The sequence below is a fragment of the Equus caballus genome, chromosome 9 (assembly GCF_041296265.1).
Source record: "Equus caballus isolate H_3958 breed thoroughbred chromosome 9, TB-T2T, whole genome shotgun sequence".
NCBI classification, from domain to species: Eukaryota; Metazoa; Chordata; class Mammalia; order Perissodactyla; family Equidae; genus Equus; species Equus caballus.
The window spans coordinates 85,274,669-85,286,802 of NC_091692.1; the positions used below are offsets into that span (position 1 = coordinate 85,274,669).

At 40.0% G+C, this 12,134-nt stretch overlaps 1 long non-coding RNA gene across 2 annotated transcripts in view; it reads left to right on the forward strand.

Moving 5' to 3' along the window:
• Positions 1-12,134, forward strand: part of LOC106781012 (uncharacterized) — a 118,418-nt gene that overhangs the window by 17,320 nt on the left and 88,964 nt on the right. For both annotated transcript variants that reach the window (XR_002810502.2, XR_001377504.3), the window contains exon 2: positions 5,031-5,138. This is a non-coding gene — a long non-coding RNA (uncharacterized lncRNA). The remainder of the gene's footprint in view (positions 1-5,030; positions 5,139-12,134) is intronic.

Consider the following 12,134-nt stretch of genomic DNA (forward strand, 5'->3'; position numbering starts at 1 on the left):
CATCTGTGCCCATCTTCCTCTATTTTGCATGTAGGACACCGCCACAGCATGGATTGATGAGCAGTGTTTAGGTCTGCAGCTGAGATCCCAACCTGTGAACCCCAGGCAGCCAAAGCAGAGTGTGTGAACTTAACTACTATGCCACCAGACTGGCCCCTGCTTTGTGATTTTTAAAGCATTATTTAAATGATGGTATTTGGATTAATACATTTCCACATACCAAATGTGTTCATCAGCCCTTTGTACAGGACAGCAAGCGCTGAGACATCTAACACATCTGCCTATTTATCACTGAGAATTTGCAGCAATAAATCCTTTCTAGCTAAGATGAAAAGATTGAGTGTTAGTACATGGCTGTATGGGCCTGATACTTGGATCTCCAAAGGTTTATTCAGGTTCTTTTCAATTTATTAACCTGCACTGTTAAACCAAATTATAACTATCATAATCTGCAATTTATTCCCCAGTATAATTTCAGACAAATGAGATGGAGTTTTGGGGGTTGTGTGGTGAGAGAGAGAGTGGTGGCAGAATGCCGGTGGAAACACAAAACACGCAGTTCCTGATAGACCGTTTTCAACCATCTTCAAAAGTCTTTTAGATACTAACCGTCATTTAGCACAGAAGTGTGTCTCACACCCCAAGCTACACAACAGTGTTTGGCAAATTAGTTCGAATGGAGATCAAAGACGTCTCCCTTCCCTAGTTGATTAAAAGGAAAGACCAAATTTGACTATGTGTTGATGAAAGAGAAGAGGAGGCCAGTATTTGAAACTGGTATTTCAATGGTTTACTTAGTCTTTTCTCAACCTTTATAAGATAATTATTGAATCTTCATTAACCCTTGTTAACATTGCCTCCAAGAATTGTGCATTTTATTGGGGTGAGCAGGAGCAGGACGAGAAGACTTACGAAGTAGGAGCTCTAATCAGCCAGATCATTAGAAAGAGTAGATCCATTGGAGGTCATGTTGTTTTTTTTTTAATTTCAAGGCATCTTCTACAGTAATATTCAAGCTGTGACTGGGTTTAAGAAAGCAGATTCAAACCCAATGAAGATAATTTTCAGTTTGCTGCAGAAACATTTCAAATACACAAAACTGATTATCATAGGATTGAAAGAGACAGAAGGTTTTCTTTACATTTCAAGGGGGAACTAAACGCCATTTTGAAATAGTATTGCAGCCTCCATACTTAGATTTTCCACTTCCACCTTCCATGAAGTGGCATCTTATCATATGGACATTAAGCTCACATAAATTCAGCAAAATTCATTCTTCATAAGGGAAAAAAATTAACTAGTTCAGGTTATTTCTCTCACCACTCCACTGAATGTAATCATATGCTAGAATAATCTTCTAGATTGCCGAATAGGGTGGCAAGTGCTCAAAAAAATTCCTTTTCTGGAATTAAAAAAAACAAAACAAAACTAGGGATACTGGATCTACTATCCTGAAAGGATGAATGTCAGTCTTCTAAGTGGCCTTGTACCTTTCTAATCCATTTCAAGGGAATTTTCATTGTACGTTTTTTTATCTCACATACTTAATTTAGAACTTCACACTTCAGAAGGATGCAATCTGACCGCATTCCACCCAAAATGGTATTCTAAAGGGCAAGTTGGTCCATGAGTCTTCCTAATCGATGCCTTTTCATTCATTCATTCCACAAATATTTAATTCCACTTTCTATTCTGTTAGAGGTGCTGGAAATACAGCAGTAAGTAAAACAGAAAAACATCCATCTCCCCTTGAGTTTTTATCCCAGTGGAGGAAGGCAGAGATAAATAAACAAACACGTACATAAGCAAGATAATTCCATGTAGTAGAATACCCAAAGGAGACAACAAAACAGAGGGACTGGAAAGAAACAGGTGAGTCACTTTCACATTGAGCTGCAATAGATGCCCTTTCTGAGAAAGTTATATATGAGCTAAGATTTACTTGACGTTTGACGGAAAGGAGACGGCCACGTGAATGTCTGGGGAGACGAGTAGTAGATGTGTGAATGCAAAGGTCCCAAGGCAAGAAGGAGCTTGGCTTGTTTGGGGAACAGATAGAAGATCAGCCAAGCCAGAGCTTCAGAAGCTTTGGCTATTGGTAAACTCTTTTTCAGCACATAGAACACTCCTTGATCTGCTATGTCCAACTTTCCCATCTCGTCTCTCAACACTCATATTTTATTCCAGCCTCTACTTTTGCTGAACTGCTTGGAGACTCTGGGATGTACGTACCAGGCTGTTCACGTCTCCATTTATTGGAACATGCTGTTCTCTCTGCCTGAAATGTGCTTCTCCACTTTGTCGTCTGGTGAATCTTACTCATCTTTCAAGATAAATCTTCCCTTCCATCCCTGTGGAATCACAGAAAGAGAATGATTAACTGCCCAAATTATCCAGACCTCTATCGCTATCAGAATGCTGTGTCGCCTCTTTTAGAGACTGTATTCTAATTGAATATTCTTCTCTTTTGCTCTCCTTGGACCTGTCATCAAATTCAGCACAACATTTTAGGCTGCAGACCCTGGAAAAACACGCACCTTTCCTGTGTCTCATGCAGAAATATAGGTTAACACTCAATAAATGAATCAATTTTTTCCCCTTCTTTCTTCCCTTGCTTCCTTCAAGTTCATTTTATCTAAATTTGGGCATAATCCTTGATACCTCCCTTTTCTTCATCCCTTGGACTCATGCTATTAGAAAATCATCTGGCTCTGACCTGATACCATATGCTTCATCTATCCACCTCTACAAACATACGTTGTATCACTCTCCCCGTTCAGCAGATGTGATTCTGGCAGTCTGGTCTGCTCACTCCTTCTAGCGCACCAAGAAATTTCTCACCAGGGCCTTTACACTGTTCCCTCTTGAGACGTCACAGAGAGACTGCCCTAGACCACCCCATCATGCACTCCACCTCCCTGTACTCTTTATCACATTATCATTTATCAAAATATTTGATTATCTGTTTTTTTTACTAATTTATCACCTACAATCCTTCATTATAAGCTCATCGAGAACAGGGACCTTACGTGCTTTATCACCATTGTGTCCAGTTTGGCACACATACAGGTTGAACAAGTGAATGAACAAATGAACACATACATAAGTACCTGTAATGTGCCAGGCTTTGTGTTAGGAATACAAAATAATTCATGGCCTTTGGCACCCAGGCCCTCTTTCCTTCCTTGTAAGTCAAGCTTTTCTTCCTTTCTTCTGTTCTCAGGCATTTCTTGAGAGACTATCATGCAGTGCATGGACTTAGAACCTTGTGATAACACGTTAGAGCAGCGGCCATGGGTCTCATCTGAGAGGTCACCAGTTATCTGTGTCCTAAAAGAGCCCCTAACCTCAGGTACTTATTTTGCAGTCACCTGGGTTTGATAATAAGATGGTGTGAATGGATTAGATCAAATATATCCCTTAATTAGCACTCATCACAGGATATTGTGGTTAATTGTTTAAATACCCATCTTCCCTACTAGACTCTGAGATGCTCAGTGGCGAGCGCTACACCTTATTTGCTTTTTGTCCTATTCTTCATCTAGTACCACTGCAGGCGTACTAATTTTTTTTTCATAAAACAACCACCAGAACAATTTTGGCACCTACTTAATTGTTTTTAAGAGCATGCAGGAAGTTTAGAGATTATTTGGCTATCTTCTCTTGTTTCAGATGAAAAAAATGATGGGAAGGATGATGGTCAAAGTAAATGACAGAGACAAAACCGAGGTTTGGGTCCATGGCTCTAAGGCTTGCCTGCTTTTCTGGTTCAAAGTGGCATCTTCATCTGAGAGAAAAAGCACCATTCTTGGGAATCATGCTGGGTTGATGAAACTTCTGCTCTCACACGGTAAGGCAGCAAACAGATTAGAAATGAATGCTGAGCTGGCATCGAGAGCTGATGTTTCATCTACAGAAGACTCAAGACATATGCCAATCAGACACCAAGGAAATCCTGCCTACTCTGAGACTGTCATCAGCGACAAGGAGCTGAGAGCTGTCACTAAATTAATCTATCGGGTGATGTTGGAGAAAAACATTCGCTTCTGGAGGCTGGGCTGCTTGCAGCGACAGTAAAGGATGAGACCTGAGAGCAACTTGGAGGCAGACAGCATGGCCACCCTTTCCCATACTTAGGTCCATAGGGTTAATCGTTTTCAAAGAAGTAGCATATAGCATGTGATAGTTAATTTTATATGTCAACTTGACTGCACCACAGGGTGCCTATATCTGTCTAAACATTATTTCTGAGTGTGTCTGTGATGGTGTTTCAGGAAGAGATCAGCATTTGGATTGGTAAACTGAGTAAATCAGGCTGCCCTCCCCAATATGGGTGGTCATTAATTTGTTGAGGGCCTGGACAGAACAAAAGGGTGTAGAAAGGGAGAATTCTCTTTCTGCCTGCCTGCTGAGATAAAACATCGGTCTTCTCTTGCCCTCCAACTGGAGCTTAAGCCGTCAGTTCTGGATCTCAGACCTTCAGACTCGGACTGGAACTAGCCCACTGGCTTTCCTGTGTCTCCAACTTGCAGACAGCAGATCCTGGGACTTCTTAGCTCCCATCATTGTGTGACACAATTCCTTATAATAAATCTCTTTATTGGCTCTCTTTCTCTAGAGAACCTTGACTAATATAGCATTTCTAATGCTTGGATAAGCTTTATAGTTGATATATATTAACTGTAACACTTAATTAACTGGAACACTCCTATTTTCCAGACTCTTGATAAAATCTTTAGTTAATTGCCTTGATTTCCTTAAGATATTTGGGAAGCAATGATACAAAGAGAGGCCATAAGTAGTCAGGAACCCAACATTTATTGAACACCTCTGTCGGGGAGGACTGCCTTCCAACAGCAGCTTGATGGTCATAGTGGTTTTAATCGTCTATATAGCATCTTGGGTAATCAATTCCTCACCTCAGCTTTAATGGCAGTTCCCTATAGTTCTTACTGCATTACTACTGTGTTTCATCAGTTAGATTTCATCCATATCTCAACAGCCCATATTCTTGACCTTTTATCTTCTAGGTTGCAGATGTACTCCTGGGCCCTTCGTGAAGTCTTTTTGATGGTTTAACTATGGTTTGCACACAAAGGTCAGACAGCAGGACTGTGGAGACCTCCAATCTGGTCTAGGTAATCTTTCCTTCTCGAAAATTGTTGTGTTAGCCCAAACAATGTGCAGTGGAGTCGACATTCACATGTTACACAAAATGTGAAAGGTAAATAAAAAGGCAACTTTATTCTCTAAAATAGTTTCAATCTTGTTCTGGGCCCCTTTTCTGTTGATGACAGAGAGAAATGGGGATTGGCACTTAAATTGACCATTCCTTTCTCATTTAAAACAGTCTTTTTCCTGTTCTGTTACCTTAATCTAATTTGGACAAATACTCTGTATATTCAAAGCTCAGATTTCCTATTAAGGGTATTTTTCTCTTCTGTGAGGAAGTTTCTTCCATCAAGAAGTGTCCTTGATCATATGCTGAGTTATGTCTACCCATAGCTTATAGTAAGACTTCATGTTCAAACCTCCAAGATTTACTTTTGCTATATAAAGAGAGATGCTTCAATTTGGAAATCTCTTTGTTTCACACAACAAAACTGGCTCACAAGACTTTCGCCTTCCTTTGGGCTTTGCATCCTTTTCTGGAAGCCAAAAGTTGAATATTAACCACTTTTCCTTCTCCCTTCTTTTATCCTAATCTTTCTGGGGACAATTGAAGGCTCTAATTGTGCAGAGAGGAAGAAAACACCAAGAGAAGAAAACTCCCAACAAGATTTTTAAAAATTCTCTTAAAATGGTAAAGTCATTTATAAAATTTCCCAAAGTAAAAGTTAACTGTATACCTTTTCTAATTCCCTCATTTCATTTGACCGTATCAATTATACTACAAACTCTTCAAAGTAAGATGAATTTTCTTTATGAATCTGAACTCAATGCAATTCAAATCAGTTCCATGCAGTTGCAATTGACAAAAATTATCCAGTGCCTGTTTTGTGCCAGGCTCTGGGCTCGGCTGTGGGAAGGCTGATGAAGGAGGTACTTTCATCTTGGTTGAGTAGCTCACTTCCTATAAGCAAGCAAGACTAGTAAATAAATAAATTATTGAAAAGTAAAAAATTCAGTACGATTATTTCAAAGAATATAGACAAGGCCATGGAAGAAAGCTTTGACTTCTGTAAGAAAATATACTGTTGTGGCACAGAGAATGGAAAGTCTGAGGGGCTCGAGGATAACAGTTCAGAGGAAGCCACGTCTGAGTTGGATTGTAAAAGATGACTCATTACATGCACAGGAAGGAGGAGTCATCCCAGGCAGAGGGGGGAAATATGTAAAAAAGGACCAAAGCATCTTTTGGATGAAGAGGCATTGACTTAACTCACCATATGTACTCATAAAAGGCAAAGAATTTTTTATGCATGGGTTAAATGCTAAGTACGGACCATTTTAAGAGCACAAAACCCAGTCCCTTCTCTCCAAACACTCACTCTGGGCACAGGAGAGGGGAGACAGATTGAGTTAATAATTAAAATTGAGACAACCACAGGGTCTCTGGGAAAATAAAGGAAGGCAGGCTGGGTTATGCATTGCATTTTCTAGGTAGGCGGCAAGCTTGTTCATGCCTTTCCTAAACTATTGGGTCATATTACTTGGAAGGCAGGTTGGAATGAAGTGACCTCTTTAAAAGGAGCAGTGCTTAATGGAGAAGAGTCCAGCCAGAGACATTTAGAAAGACTTGAGCAGCACAGTTGGAGGGTGGGTTAACACAGTCCCCTTCTGGCCAGCTTTTCTAATACCCTGATTTTTGTAAGTCATCATTTCTCATCACCATTTAGTGACGTGCTAGATGGATTTATTTTTTAAGAGCAAAGACAACTCAAGAAGATAAATGTGTGTTGCTGAGCTAGAGAATTAATCAACCTTAGGGAGAAGAATCATTTATGGACATCTCATTCATTAGGAAACCACTAATTTGGCATCTGTGATCACTTAGACTTTTATATTTTCACTCTCTGTAAGGATAGCATTAAAAAATGTGTACATTGTAGCTGTGGATATAGAAAAATGTTTAACCTCCGTAAGAAAATTCATTGTGTTCAATAATAATGTACCAGTAGAGCCAGAACTAGATTCTAGACTTCATATTTCCCAATTTAATACTTTTTCTCCTAGTTGGTATTTTAAGATGTTCTAAAAAACAAACATATAAAAAACTCCTGCATTTCTGTATAAACATTGCATATGGGTTGCTTGTATATGGAGGAAATACAACAATAGTTATTTTTATACAATGTTTGTGTTACAAGTACATATCTAACTACTTCACGTATATAGACATTTAGTCTTCAGAACAACTTTATAAGGCATATTACTATTATCCCCATTTTAAGGAAGAATACACTGAGGACCGAGAAGTTAAGGCTCTTTTATAAGGTCATACAGCTACTAAATATTCAAGCCTGGGCTACGAGTCCTGAATATTGACCTCCAAAGCACTGTACTATACTACTTCTACCATTTTCATGTTCTTGTGGTAATTAACTTAGAATTTGGAAATTGGGAAAATAATCCCTGACTAATGATATGCTGTTAGGAAGTTCCTTGGCTTATTTAGGAGAACAGAAGGACTGAGATCTCAAGGTCTCTAGAATTTGGATGAGAGGAAGTAGGCTGGAGTCCTGGAGTTCCTGAAGGGATTATGTAGATGAAAGTCATCACGGGTAGAAAGCAGAATCCATGCCAGAGTACCCCCAAAGAGTTCTAAGGGTATAAATTGAGCCCTGGGTGGATACTGAACTGGGGGGCAGACGATGAGCTTGGTGCCCTGGGAGTTTATGAAGACAGACTATTTGAGTGGGTTGACTTGAGACCCAATGCGGACTACAATAGAAGGGATATTGTGGGTTCACTGAGCTGGAGAAAGAGAATTGGAGGAAGTAAAGTTTGCAGTTGTGTAATGATGGAGATAGGATTATTTCATGGGCCAAGAGGGTTAAATCACTACATGCTTTGAGTTCATGGGGGAATATTCCAGGGGAAATGGGTTTTCACCAAAACTCAAAGCATCATTGTACAAATATCAACTGAGGAGAACTTGGTGTAAGAGCCGCGGCTGCCTTTGAGAGGCAGGTGAAAATTCAGAGAATTTAATCAGGCTAATACTTTGGCACTTCTTCAAAAATACATTGGTTACATACTTGTTCAAAGTTTCTATTGAGAGACTCAGCCCTAACCGTATACACCCCCTCAGGAACACAAACGCCCTATGCTTCACCAGATCCATATTTCTTATAGAGGGTTTAGACACCAACTTTAGTGACTTGAACATGCTACGCAGTGAGTTCATAACTCTTCCTATACCCCGTGAAGCTTACCAAAGCCTTCTTTCCAATCTTGTAGAGCATTCTCAGAGAATAGTTATAACGAATGCAATTCTCTCTATTCGATGACATTTCCATTGAAGTTGAAAGCCCCCTTGACATTGGAGCTCCCAGCAAGTGCTCAGCCAGTACTGTGCTGAACACAACTTTCATAAGGGCAGGTTGTAGTTCTGAGTGTGTCCAGAAAAATCCATGTTTCTTGGGCAGTTTTTTTCCCCTGCACAGGCCCAGCTACCTTAACCATAAAGTGAGGCTACACAAAGAAGCCATACTCAAAAGGATACATAATATATGACACCATGTATATGAAATATCCAGAAAGGCGAATCCATACACATAGAAAATAGTTTTATTCTTTCCAGGGGCTGGAGAGAGGGTGGAATAAGTGACTGATAATGGGTACAGACTAACTTTTTAGGGTGATGAAAATGTTCTTTAGTTAGTGGAGATGGTTGCACAACTGTGTGAATATACTAAAAACAACTGGGTTGTGTACATTAAAAGTGTGAATGTGATGGTATGTGAATTATATTTCCATAAAACAATATGAAAACCCCTTCTAGTGCTGACATTTAAAAAATTTTCACAAATGAGTTTTTTTTTCTAACTGAGTTAAACCTGGAACATAGTAGAAAGTTAAAAAAGGGAAAAAAAGAAAGTGCTATTTCAGTGTTCACTGCTCCCAGGCTGACAAATACAATTTTTGAGACTTCATCCAATTACAGGCTTTCCTACCAGTGAGAACTTGATAATTATTAACATATTTGCCAGACGGGCAAGTTTGGGAAGAAGAGAAGACGTTCCCCTCGATTTGTTCCTTAAGAAATGAAAGATAAGTGTGCTGGCCCAGTGGCGTAGAGGTTAAGTTCACGTGTTTTGCTTCAGCAGCCTGGGGTGCGCTGGTTCAGATGCTGGGCGTGGACCTAAGCACTGCTTATCAGGCTGTGCTGTGGCTGCATCCCACATACAAAATAGAGGAAGATTGGCACAGATGTTAGCTCACAGCCAATCTTCCTCAGCAAAAAGAGGAGGATTGGAGGCGGATGTTAGCTCAGGGCTAATCTTCCTCAAAAAAAAAGAAATGAATGATAAGAATATTCATCTCAGTGGGCTTCAGTCCCTTCTCAGTGAGCAGTTTGAACTTGGATTCAAATGATTTGGCTAAGATACAAATAGCACACATTATATGCAAATTTCCCAAGCATATGAACACAATCAAATTCACAGTTGGAAGAAAGTGAAACAAACTCTCTGTATAACTACACAATCACTTATTATGCTAAAAATACCCTCTTTCAAGAAACATCTTTTTTTCCATTGGTTGGAAAATAACTTTGTACCATGCCCTCTGTGGCGCTATGATCAATTGTAAAATTACGGCATACAATTTTAATCTGCTTGGTTTTTTTTCCCTTCTGAGCAACTGATTCTTCAAAGCAGAGAAACAGAGCCTGTCTCCAGGCCTTTGAGCAAAAGTGATCACTTTAAACACCTGTTTTGGTCTTAAAAATTGTAAAATTCAGGAATATGTACGGTGACGTATGACTCCTACTTACTACACTTATGTCTTGGGGATACTGCCACTGACATGAAGGCTGGGAAACTGTTGTTTTCGATCCTCTTCTGTAACTGGAACTGCTGTCGTTCAGGGAAGAGGCAGTGCTTTCCCCTTAGAGCGAGCCTCGCATCTCTCCACCACTAATGAGGTTCAGTAATGAGGGAAAGAGAAGGCAGAATGAATGCCAGCCTTTTCATCTTCTGAACACTCCCACACCCATTTGGCTTTATCTTCCTTCTCTGGTGATGGAGGCAATCAAAACAACTTTATGGCTTATAAAGATATTTTCCTTGCTGTTTTTCAAGAAATGCTGGTATATATGAGATTTTGGAAATGAGTATATACTTGGAAAAACGTATTTTCCTTCTTCTTCAAAAGAAAACCCTAGAAAAGCCTTTATATGATTTCCTGGGAGCCTAGAAGCCTGTGAAAGTGTAGGTAGTGGCAGGCGGTTGGGTGGTGGCAGTGGGCTGGGGTTAACAATGCACGTTAGCTTACCGAAGCCCCCCAAGAAGCCTACAGGACACTGGTTTTCCAAGAAATCCTGTTGGGAAAGTGACCTACAGGTTAAAAATCTTAACTCTTACGGCGGCAGTAATGTTTATGCAGATGCTAAAATTCATGTTTCTTACTTTATCACACACTTGTATACAAGAATCATTTTCAGACACTATTGATCTCACTTTCAGTTGAATAGGTTCCTTCAAGTTGAAAAAATTTTGTCTTTTGTATCTCTTTTGGATATTCTTGTCTACTCTCCTAACTTCAGGACCACATAGAAAGCCATGTTTTCTGCATAATTCAGCTTCAGTGTTCCCACTTACAGCTAAAACACAATCCCCAATCTCAATGATTTAACAAAACAAAAGTTTATTTCTTCCTCCCATCACAATCCAACATGGGTTGGGCGCCTCTCCTCCAAGAGTAATTTAGGGATTGAAGCTCCTTCTCTCACCTGGCCCCATCAATTTGAGGGTCTTTCACTTCTGGCGTCATGGACGAGATGAGAGGGCAGATTGAGGTTCTTATGGGAGATTTTCAGGATAGGTAAAGTTCCCCTAGCCTGGGTAGGTGAAAACGTGCCTCGTTAGGCTGTGATTTTGCTCTCTGGTGAAGGGGTTCCCTTGTTTGTGGTCCATGGTCTGTAGCTCCACCCTTGGGGGTCTTCTCTTTGGAGACATTTAAAGTGGATGTTGGAGAGCATACCATTCTCAGGGGCTTTGAGACTTACTTGCTTCCTGCTTATGATTGATTAGGGTCCCAAGTGTTGCCTCAAGTCTTAAAGCCAAGACTTTTTGAATGAGTTCGTGATTTCTTTGGCAACGCCATTCTTTCAACAGCTTAACACCTTCTAATCTCTATACTTCCCAGTCAGTTCCATGTCCCGTAACCACAACCCAAATCTTTTCCTAGACGTAGTTCTCAGGCCTGCTTGATTTCTTTTCTTTTTCACCCCTTCACTTCTTTCTCTTAAATAAAGCAACTCGAGGCTATCAGGATTGAATTGGGTTGATTGAATCAATATTGATCATTGCCTCGTGTCACTTCATCTAACTGAGGAGTTTTTCTGAGACTTTGCATTTCAAAGTATTGAAATATTCCCTACTTTACTTTTGGGGGTCTAGAATCTGTTAACTTTCCAAAATCTGAAAAGACTTTGAATATCTGGACATTCTCTATTCTCCTTCCTTTCTGGCTGCTTTGTATCTAATTCTCCCATGAGCTCATTTCTTGTAATATCTTGCCAAAGGCAGCCATGGGTAGCCAACACACACTACTAAGGTTCTGCTTTCCAATTTTTCTGTTAGAGATGCTGGTTGACCAGGCATGTGGTCTGTATCCCAAATAACCACAGGCAGGAATTAAACCAAATATTTTGCAAGTGCATCATCCGCAGTGCTATGCTTCTAGCCTTCTCTATTAGCTTCCCTGATGCCTATCTTTTAGTGTGTAACCAATGCCAATTTATTTTAGCTTCTTGTTCTGTCAGTGCCCCATTTCAAAGTACTGATTTCTGTATGAAGTTACATAACCAACAATCCTGAAACCTCAGTGACTTAGCACACACAAAAGTTGAATTCTCCCTCGTGTTGGAGCTTGTTGCAGATTGGATGGTTTTCCTAGGTTTTTCTCAAAGAGAAGGACGCAGGGTTCTTCTTTCACATGATTCATCTCTATGTCGTTTTGTTTTG